The sequence below is a fragment of the Lolium rigidum genome, chromosome 4 (assembly GCF_022539505.1).
Source record: "Lolium rigidum isolate FL_2022 chromosome 4, APGP_CSIRO_Lrig_0.1, whole genome shotgun sequence".
Classification (NCBI taxonomy): Eukaryota; Viridiplantae; Streptophyta; class Magnoliopsida; order Poales; family Poaceae; genus Lolium; species Lolium rigidum.
In genome coordinates, this window is record NC_061511.1 from 97,809,504 (window position 1) to 97,820,775 (window position 11,272).

Genomic DNA, 11,272 nt, shown 5'->3' on the forward strand with positions numbered 1-11,272 from the left:
TGAAGCAAAAATCCAAGAGCAAGAATAGGCGAAAAACAAGGAAGTTGAAGCTGCTACACTCCTTCATGTGCTTGTTCAATTTACAAATGAAGGCGCCAAGACTGCTGCTACTTCTGTTGTCCCTCCTTCTGATGTGCAATCTATTGATGATGCCACTGCTAAGGAAGACGACTTGAAACTTAGGACAGTTTCGCCTTAAGGGAAGGAGGATGATATGGTGCCCTATATATCTGAATTAACTGTCACGTTGGTTGTCCCATTTACAGATAAAATGAATGTTAAGGAGTCTGAGAAGATCACAACAAAATCAGATTTCGTAGTTTGGTCTGAGCCGGCCAAAGCGAAATACAAGGATAAAAATGATTTTGTTGAAGATGAAATAGACTGCTACTTTGGACTGCCACGTCGGAGGAAATTGAGTTATTAGCCAGGAGGTTCTCACCGATGGAGTGTTTGTCCATGGACGCATGTGGCTGGGGCCCACCTACGGCATACACGTCAAAAATACACACCATCAGAGAGACCAAAGTCCTACACGGTGAAAAGTAGTAGTATATCCTTTTGTTTTCCTTTGATAAAAACTAGTAAAATGCCCGTGCGTTGCCACGGGTAACAAAATAAATAAAAAATAAAAAGGTAAAATACAAACATCAACCATCAACAAACACCCTTAGAAAGATGTCATAGAGTTTACACAACAGTGCACGCCTTAACTCTTCGTTCCAAAGCATTCAAGCTTAAACTCTTCATCCCAAATCAAACTCTTCGTTCTTCGTCTCAAAGCATTCAAGCCTAAACTCTTCATCACAAAGCATTCGACGCTCTTCGTCCCAAAGCATTCAACAATACTGAAATAGTTTGAATTATTAATATAAATTTGCAACATTTAAATTACTAAAGCATTATTATGATAAAAAAACATCATTGGGTACATTTTATTCGAACATGATTTACAAATTAATTTCAAACGTGAAATTAAATAAGTACACTGCAAAAAATTCCTTATATAGTCCACATAATTATTTTGACATTTTTGTAAAGCCTAAAAGTTGAAAGTACGCTGGCAAACAAACAAACTTTGTATAATAGAATTCAACTCAATTGTAGCAATTGAGACTTCAATATTTCGACCCCGGAGCGAATCACCCCTAACTCCAACGCTGCTTCGGTTGCGAAGGTGGTCAAGGACGAGCATTGCTGAAAATGTGTGCAAGGTCCTTTTTCGTATCGTGTTTACCTCTAACCCTGCGATCATCAAAGGAATGACAAAAATCCCGGTTAATAGATAGCATGCGAAAAAAACAAAAAAACAATCAACTGGCATCTAATAAAAACATCCATTTTAAACCTATCAAGTAATTGTAGTAGCCAAAGTTAGTTTTGAAATAATGATACAATGTGAAATAATTATCGTGATACAAAGAAAAGTATATATGTTTAGGAGTGTCGGATAAAGAATCTCCCATGAAATACTCCATGAAATTTAACATCAGAAATCATAGGATAAGCTGCATGATTACAAATATTTGGTGATGAAAATTGGATATATATTCAATAAAAATTATAATTTATGTGTATATATTATTGTTTAAACAAATACTACTATCAAAATAAAACACAGTAACCATAATCTTTTTTCAAACGCCAACAAGCCTATAGGTACGAATCCTGTCCAACGGAGAGAACACCTGAGCGGTCCTGCACCTATCATTTCCCTTGTCCCACATCACTCTCTTTCTCTCCCTTAGCTCACCTTTCCCCTCCATCCAACGCCTTCTCTGTTGTTCTTCCATGGCAAAGGACTATTTTCTCCAAATCAGTCAAGTCCACACTCAAATCCAGCCTTTCCTCTCCCAAATCCGGCCCTTGGTAGAGGAATACCCTCTAATCTTTTAGCTATTTTCTCCCCAGCCGCTCGAGTTCCCAGACAGCCATGGGCCGAGCTCTCCATGGCTGGCCATCGATGGTCTCCCCTTGCGAGATAGCGTGCCTGGACGGTCTTCACTGCAACTTGCATGCCCGGAGTTCAGATCACCCCTTCCCCCATCTTTTTGAACATTTTCAGCCTGGGACCTCCCAGTTCGCACCGTCCCAGCACGCCGGCACCGCTCAGGGCCTCCTGGAGCTTGACGCAGGCACCGGGTGCTTCCGCCCTCGGCCTCCTCGAGCTCGACACCCGCAGCGGAGGGATTTCGGCGCTGCCACCGCACAGGCTCTCCGACAAGGAGCTCTGTCGGGTACACATGTGCAGCATACTCCGTCCGTGGTGAGGAATCCCATATCCCCATATATGCTCTCTGAAATTATGTTAGTATTGAGTAGGACACTCCACATGGCGGCTGCAGGAAACTGGCCATTCATTGGATGGCAGCTATTGAATTCTTAAAATAAGATTAAAATAAGAAAACCTGATGCTATGCATTTACACAATGGAACCTTGCATAGTTGCATATGATTGTTCTACATATTATTTCTACTTATATGAACATCTCTTAAACAACGACTGATAAATGAATGTATATCTTCAATAGGGGCCAGGCATATGAGATGGATGCGCTTAGTACTGTCCATCTACATGGAGGTGTAGATCAATATACTGTACTTGGCACGACAGCTGCAGATTATGCGTTGAGAAAATAACAACACGATAGGAGATCACCAGATGTAATTTCTTATGGAGGAGAGCTATGTCCGGTAATTACAAAATACGCTGCTCATTGACTGTTTGGTTATAGGGGAGAGGTAGATTCCTCTATAGAATACCTGCACATTGACTGCTTTCCATAGGCTGGGAGCCAAGTTTTGCCATCAATTTTTATATAACATCATTAGTGCTGATAGAACATCTAGTTGATTTATACTATTTGCGAAGCAAGGCCGAGTAAAACATGTACCAACAGCTGATAATGAACTCTTGCTAGAAAACAAAGGAAAAATAATCAGGAGTTTAGAGTGGTTACAAATGCCAATAGTTCATAGGATCTGGTTAAAGATAAGTACTATATAATAAGCCAGAGGTGCTTGGCATTTCAGGCGGAGTACTATAGCTGGAGAAATGCCACCACATAAATGTTCATGATTCTGAGAACATATCATGGTAATAAGATCAGTAGCACATATTTATTTATGTTGCCTCACCAGACATCCGAGTTTGTCGGTACCAACTATCCAGTGTTGTGAGCGCTGGTGGGGGTGATGAAGACAGATTTGTCCAGTGAGATCTGGGCGCTCGTGGACAGAACAAGTGATGGTCGACAAAGGATTGCAGAAGTGGAATTCAAGCCAGGTAGCGCCAGGGAGAGAATGCAGTTGAGAAGAGGAGGCAAACACAGGCAACACATGTAAATATAACGGCTAAAAGCATCACCCATAAATCTGGTAAATGCGTACAAACCGGACACAACTGTCCCATTGTATACACACTTAATTGCTGACAAATCTTCTTCAAAGACATTTTCTTCCCCTCGACTTAGTTGCAGATAAAAACTGAAAGATTGAGATTTATGCAACTAATTGATATTCCTGTGCAGAGCGTAATGGTCATAATACCTGTGGAGATGGCAGAGTAAGGCAGAATGCTAGGAGGGAGGCATGAGGTGAGGAAGAGCGCCGCTGCTGACGATGCCAATGTGCGTTGACTGTGTCACGCATGCGGTGTGCCTGGATCACCGCGTCCAGCGTCCATCCACCTATACCGACCACAATGTTGGGAGCAACCACCGCTCTCCTCTTCCTCCTCCGAGGTAACCATTCATAGTTTCTGCATCATACCTGCAGAGCCAAGTAAGAAAAGAAGCTTCACAATTGAAATCATTCGTGCCTATCACACAGTAGGAAATACCATACAACTAAAGATCGAGGGACATCAACATGCATTCTCTTGGGCAAATGATTGACAGACTCTTTCAGGATATCGGTGAATTGAATGTCGAATTTAACCACAATACTAATATGTAAGTATTCCCACCCTGATAGGCTAGACAAATTAGAAGAACATGATATAGGCAGTACAAACCAGAGAATTGCTTCTCCATGTTTTCGACATAACAATACATAAAGTATTTAGTCTTGAACACTGGACACCATTTAGCGTCTTAAGCGGGCCAACATACCGAACAAAAGTAAAAGGTTTGTTAGGTATAAAACCAAATTCAGATATTTGTTTCGCATAATGTTTTCCTCACCTGCAATTGCAAACATCACCAGACCATCTACAATCACTAATTGCCTTATTGAGTAGATGGGTAGATTAATTGCAAATTGTTTCACACTCAATTTTGTTCTGTGTGGTTAGTGGAACCGAAGTGATAAACAAACTGAAGCGTTGGTTCTGTGTGGTTACTGGAACGTGTTTATAGACTTGAATCCTCAGACGACATACTTTTACTACTGAATGTCATCCTTACCTAACTAAGAAACACTATGTTTTTTGTGTCAAGTAGTTATATGTATTCACTCATCGGCGTTTTACTACAAGTAGGCCAAGTAATGGTTGCAATTCAAGGAACAAATTACTACTTAGCACAACACCTAACTGGAATCAAACACATCAGTTCCAACAGATAGGGATATCATGTGACCTTAATTTGATCTCTTTGACATAATCTCGACAACAAGTCCTTCAGTTGATATATTCTCTGTGTATGAGATCCTTAAACACCATTGTATATGTGATAAGAAGGATGATGGAAGCGCATACTAAACCAAGTCAAAGTAGCAGAATGCATTATCTGATCCTGCATTTTTTGAGGTGACATTATTTAGCTGAACTGAGAAATCACCCTTGGTCTCTGCTTTTGATTTGACAAAAAGATTCCTAAACTTTCATCTGCAGATACGTTTAGCATAGTCTCTAACTTTGTTTCAATCCTGATCTGGAGATTTAAACAATTATCTTGCCAATTCACTTCACATGCAATGCAAACAAACTAAGAGTATTTTTTTGGAGCCAACTAACCGTATCTTTTGAGGTGTCATTATTTGGACCTGTCTGGTGGAGCCATTTTATTTCCCCACTACTGGCAAACTGATCAAATAACCCAAGTGTGCTTCCCATAGAGATTTCCGTCAACACTCCAGCCTGTGAGTCTCACCTCAAACCGGACAGAGTACCATCACGAACTGCACAAGAACAGTTTCCAGACCAACAAGGTGAGTTCCTCCAAAGAATAAAGTTGCAAACATTGTGGGAAACAAAATAAGGTATTCAAGGGACTTGATTAGGTATTTCTAATTCCTCAGATCAAGTTGTTATTCTAGAGGCTTTTATGAGTACAAAAATCCATGCACATTTCATGTACTTACAGTTTTACTAAATTTTGATGCAGTTATATACTATGCTTTCTACTAAGAAGAAAATAATGGATACCACAAATTTTGGTACATGAACAAGATCACTTTTGAGTTCACAGATAATCGCATTCATATAATCCTATCAAGATCTGAAGTTTTCATTTTAGTAATCAACATACCATTAACCTTTTACAAAGAGGTTTCACCTACAGGAAGGTGGAGGGCTTCTAGGCACTCTATACTCGAAGTCTACCTTTTATAAAGAGCTTTCACCAAACAAGTGATTTTTTTTTACAATCTCATCACTGTGGTTAAGGGGGTAATAGTATTACTATTAGGCACCAAAAAATACATTTTTGAATATATATACCCAACAATCAGAGCTTTTGAATCAAAGAGTGTGTAAGATACAAATTACACCCATCTGTTTACTACTTCATTCGTCCTAGATCATCCATAGTTCCATACACCGCGATTTACAGCTTTCGGAATCAAAGTCCGTAAGCACAACTTTGAAAGCCAATAGAATCCTACCCATCCTACTATTGCAATAAACAAGAATAAAATAGTAGAGAAACAATGGAGAATAAAATAGTAGAGAACCGATCCGGATGGAGCTGCAGAGCCGGGTTCCGGCTGCAGGTGGTCGTCGATGGCCGTGTCGCCGTGGGTCGATGTGGAGGTGCCGGTCGTGCGATATGGACGACGAACCCATCGTAGGGGGAATCGGCAGCGATAGGCGCAGCGTCACGGTCGCCCACGACTCTGGATTCGGTCTCGTCGCTTAGCTGGAGACGCGTGAATGCGTTCTCATGTCCTGGCCGAGCTCGAGCGGAGGCGGAGTTGGTAGAGAGGCGACAGCCGAGGTCTTGTCCAGCGAGCGGGCGAACGGCGGCGTACAGTAAGGGTGTGTTTGGTAGCCCGTGTCACTTTAGATTTACTTTCTCACTTGAGATATCTCACCCCATACAAGCTGACTTGAAATTATGTGGTGTGTTTGTTAGCTCGTATGTCTTGAGAGAATTCCAAGTGATACTTTGTTTGGCAACCATATGGGTGGAGATTTGCCCAATACCTAAGAAATAACAAAGAGGTCCAAACTTTTGCACTTAGGACCTTAAACAAAACAACTAAAAAGCAATCAGGCCCTCAGCCGTGCTGGGAGTAGATCGCCGGCGATGGCGGGCCGTGGGGCGCCAGCGGTGGTGGTCGGAGGGCCATGGGGCGCCGGCGGTTGCGGGACCAGGGCCGTGGGGCGGTGGCTCGTTGGCGGCGGGGCTTGCTGCCTCTGTCCGACGCGGGAGGAGGAAGGGACGATGCGGGGCTCGCCGAGGCGCGTCTCGTCCGACGGTCCGGAGGCCGAGGCGCGTCTCGCCGAGCGGCGTGGTGGTCCGGCGCGACGGCGCCGGTGGACTGCGGTGTACGGTTGCGGCCGGCGTCCGGGGACGGCGGGCGGCGAGCTGTGTCCAGGGGCGGCGGGCGGCGTCCAGGGACGGCTGGCGCCGGCCAGGGGGCAGCGGCGGGCGGCGAGCGGCGTCCAGGGAGGCCAGGGGAGGGGATGGCGGCGGTCGACGGCCAGGGGGTGGTGGCGGGCGACGACCTGAGGAGGGGTACGGGAGCGACCATTCCTTCCGTTCGATAGCAAATGACGAGGCCGGGCTGTGGTCTGGGGGTTCGCAGGTGGGGCCCCGAGGAGGTTTGCGGGATGGACTCAGCGGGCCAGGCTGAGGGGCATTTTCTGTATGAGGTGGGCATAGCTCATCTGTGGTCACCCGGGCTAACAAACATAGGTATGGCCAAAAATCTCTGTTGAGATGGGAAATTCTGGGTTGATACGGGCTGCCAAACACACCCTAAGGAGGCGTTGTGGAAGGAAGAGGCGGCGGAGCCGAACCCTAGGAAAGCAGCGACGCTTGTTCGTGAGAGAGGCAAGGATTCGAACAATCCTATAGGAAATCGATTTGCTGGGCTTTGGCCCATTTGGGCGCTAGCGAGCCATCGCGTGCAGAACGGGACTACGACAAGGACGACGACGTATTGCAGCTAGGCGGAATAAGGAACACGTTCCTCCTTTTTAAGTAGTGTAGATAAGTCGGTTGTTTTATTTTCTTTTGAGAATACCATCTTGTTGGACAAACCAGTTAGGAGTCGGCTATATATAAAGCCATGAGGCGTCAATGTAAAATTAGGTTGAATTTTATGAGTTAAAACACGTGTGTGTTTCGGTCGTCGCGCCGTGGGTGAAAGTCTCTATGTGTATCCGTTCAGATCCATCGAGGTTGTTCCCGTGCATTGGATTGGAGGCGTCGTGCTTCTAATTGTTGCGTGGTTCGCTAGAACCGTCCAAGTAATTCCTCTCCCTGAGAAGGGTTTGCTTGTTGTTCGCGTGAGTTTACATCGTCTAGATCGTAAGCCGCACTACTTATTGTTGTTGCTACTAATCGTCGTGAAAGATTGGTCCAAAAACCCTTTGGATCACGTTGATCCTTATCATATTGGTATCAGATTTCAGCGTTTCCTCGGTAAGCCATGATAAGGGGATCCCAGCCGATCCTCCTAGGGATGTTGCCCAATCTTTCACAGCGAGAACCCGGGTAGATAGAATCTCCCAACAACGCGATGAACGCAGCCTGGAGAAGAGGACGAATCTAACAAGCAACGGATCGATGAACGATATGCCTCAAACATGAGCTAGACAATCCTTGATGGACACAAGAACCTTCGCAGCGGATCTTTATTACGAACTAGATAAACGACATCGTCGTATCCCACAGGGATGATACACGTGAACACACGCAATAGTTTTAACCTAAACTTGTCTACCCCTAATCCTAGCCGCACCATCTCCTTATATGAGAGGGTGGTGGCCGGCCAGCCCTTATGGGCCTCTCTAACTTGGTTTGGACATGCCCAAACCAAAACTACTCAAACTTATTAAAAACCTTATTTGGCCCACATATGACCATAGATATAAAATACAATAAATAAGATAACTAGCTAGGTGGAGTCCTGAAACTGGGCTTCACCTCGGCCTTCATGCCCGTATCATCCTCCCCCCTTCAAGAAGCGTTGTCCCCAACACGTGAGGGTCTTCTGGAAAAGGTGACGTGATATGAACATCACACGTCTGCGCCATCTTGAAGTCTTGCCTACCTACCACACCACATCCTCCCTCTCGGCGTGCTTGACTTGATACAACACTTGGTGCCTCCTTTCTTCTCCACATGAGCTTGGACTTCTGCGCCAATACCTTCTTCTTGTGAGGTCTTGATGGAACCCTGTGTTGCTGAATATGAACTTTCTTTGTGCAACCCTGCGAACGAGTAATGCCTGGGCCACAAAGTTGCCGAACACGATCATCATTGCCTCTATGCATCCGAGGTGTCGCAGAAAACTGGACTGCAGTACTCCTAGCACGGTAGTGCCGCTGCCCACTGTCTACTCTGACGCGCTCGCCTCCCACTCCTCCCACGCGCATATGCGTCATATGCACTGAAACACAATCAGCACAAACATCATCGATCCGTATACCGGCATCAACACAAACCGGAACTATAGCACATGCTCGCAATATCTTCATGAACAATAGGATTAGCTTCATCCGGCTTGTCACCAACAATAACTGGCTTATCATCTACATGCATGGCTGAAACATCACCAACATCGACGCTTGGAACATCATGCACCTCATGTTGCACTTTAGGCTTATGCAACTTCTCCTTACAGACCACTAACTCCACATCGGACTTGATATGAACATCACCCATAGGCTTCAAAGTCCGTTGTTTACCACCATGCATAAAATAATATGTATTTTCTCTCCCAACATGTGTCACATTACGATCATACTGCCATGGACGCCCAAGTAGCAATCCACACACCTCCAATGGCAACACATCACACTCTATCTCATCAACATAATCATCAACTGTAAATGGCACACGCACCTTGTGAGTAATCTTCATCATACCACAACTATTCAACCACTCAAGACGCTTAGGTTCAGGAAGACGCCATGTAGACAACCCCAACGCTGCCACCATCGTCTTGCTTATGCCATTAGTACAGCTACCACCATCAATCATAACTTGCAAGCCTTGTGACATAGGCATCCCCAATGGGCCTGCCGAAGATGGTACCCGTGGTTTATTGAAAGCCCATAACCCGAAGAGCAAGAAGATTCGGAAGCCCAAGATACTATTAAGGAAAGCTAGAGTTGTAATAGGAAGCACTATTTGTAATCTTGCGGGACGGGTTAGAAACCCTCCCGGACTCTGTAAACTTGTGTATCACGAATCCCTCGGCTCCGCCTCCTATATAAGGGGGAGTCGAGGGACAAAGAAAGGATCGAATCATTGTTTTCACAAACCCTAGTTTCATATCGTCGAATACTTTTCGGCTGAAACCTTCGAGATCTACTTGCCCTCTACATCCAACGAAACCCTAGTCTACGACTCGTAGGCATTGACAAGTTAATACATTGTCAATTGGCGCCGTCTGTGGGATTTAGAGGCGACAAGGAGCTGATCTCGATGGCACGTTCAAGATCGTCGACTTCATCAACTGCAAGCAACGCTTTGGACAGAGGTAAACAGAACAAAACTGGTCTAGTCGATTTTGTACCTCACCCGCCCTCCCGTTTGGATGCATATACGTATCTGGAGGAGCCCATGGAGATGACGTTCGGAAAGTTCTACTTCCGCGTCGAGAAAGAAGGAGCGTATCGTCTCGAAATTCTGATCTCGTCGGGATTATCGGCAGTCGATCTCGATTTTTCGAGCTCAGCATCATCCATCGAGTCAGGCGACGAGTAGATTTCGTCGCCACGCTTCATCAGCACCAGGGCAAGCGAAAAACTCGTCAAGATTTTCAGCGACATGTCCTTCGAGTCATCCGCGGACTCCTATATAAGCGATGACTCGAGCGACACCGACAGCTTCAACTTCATCGACAAATCCATCACTGTTGGAAAGGTCTTCACCAATCTCTATGATGGTGTCACCAATCTTGACAAAATTCAAAATCCAAAATATCATCAGATTTACGCATTTGGAGAGCCAAGCCGGGCAGAACCAGCGACATCTGAGGCTTTCGACGATGCGGGAAATCCGTACGTCGATCCCGCAGATCTCACACGAGGTTTGGGGACAAAATATATTGGACCAGGAACACGAGAGATAGTGCGATTTCCGCAGGCAGTGTGGGATCGAGTCACAAGAGCTATTGATGGTAAAGAACCAATGACCATTACGGCGACACCTGAGGAGCTGCAAGCGTATCAATATAGACTCGCACGCACCAGGAGGGAGCTCGAGAAACAGAAAATCGAGTTGGATAGGAGGCAGGAAGCAGCATCTGCGTCAAGCAGGCGAAGAGCGGAGCTAAGTCGACATTCAGGAACTTCGGGAGATAGTCACAGGGAAGCTCGAAGGAGAGCAAGATCTGAAGCAGAAAGAGAAAACCTAGTTCAAAACCTCGACATGTCTTTTATGTCAATCGACACGAGGGGGAACATTGTTCCTAAGACACCAGAAGCTGGGTACATGGCGATGCAAGCATTCATCCTTGCATCCAAACCACCTCCTGGAGATCCACGAGAAGCATTGTACAACATGGCTATGGCAGGAGTTGGGGCCATGGGAACGACGTTTGTAACAACGCCTCCCAAAGGTTCAGCAAGGCAAAATAGTCCACGACCCGCTACAGCAGTGCCAGGTCACGAGAGAACAAGTGGAGCACGAGACACAGCAACACAAGCACGAGTGGACAGAGCACGACAAAATAGAACGGAACATCAACACTCCCCAGAATTAGATGACGAGGATATGTGTGTGATGAGGACATCCCTACTACACCACTACCTCCGTCATTGATAAATGAAGATGAACCTGCTGTGAAGCTCAAGTCCAATGAAGTTCGGATTGGACCAATTACAAGGGCTCGTGCGAAGCTACTTAAACAACGAGGTGAACTTGTTTCT

The 11,272-nt window shown here is 45.4% G+C and overlaps 2 long non-coding RNA genes across 4 annotated transcripts; one reads left to right on the forward strand and one right to left on the reverse strand.

Moving 5' to 3' along the window:
• The first annotated feature begins 2,158 nt into the window (after window positions 1-2,158).
• Window positions 2,159-5,253, forward strand: LOC124708505. 3 transcript variants are annotated; one of them, XR_007005180.1, is made up of 5 exons: window positions 2,159-2,266; window positions 2,532-2,694; window positions 3,142-3,378; window positions 3,531-3,743; window positions 3,832-5,253. It is a non-coding gene; the product is annotated as an uncharacterized LOC124708505 (long non-coding RNA). The 3 variants fall into 3 exon arrangements; XR_007005179.1 differs by having other exon boundaries at window positions 3,034-3,378; window positions 3,531-5,253; XR_007005178.1 differs by having other exon boundaries at window positions 3,531-5,253.
• LOC124708507 lies at window positions 2,414-5,110 on the reverse strand. The gene is made up of 3 exons (XR_007005181.1): window positions 4,958-5,110; window positions 4,581-4,651; window positions 2,414-3,771 (listed from the first exon to the last, which is right to left on the reverse strand). It is a non-coding gene; the product is annotated as an uncharacterized LOC124708507 (long non-coding RNA).
• Window positions 5,254-11,272: the final 6,019 nt, after the last annotated feature.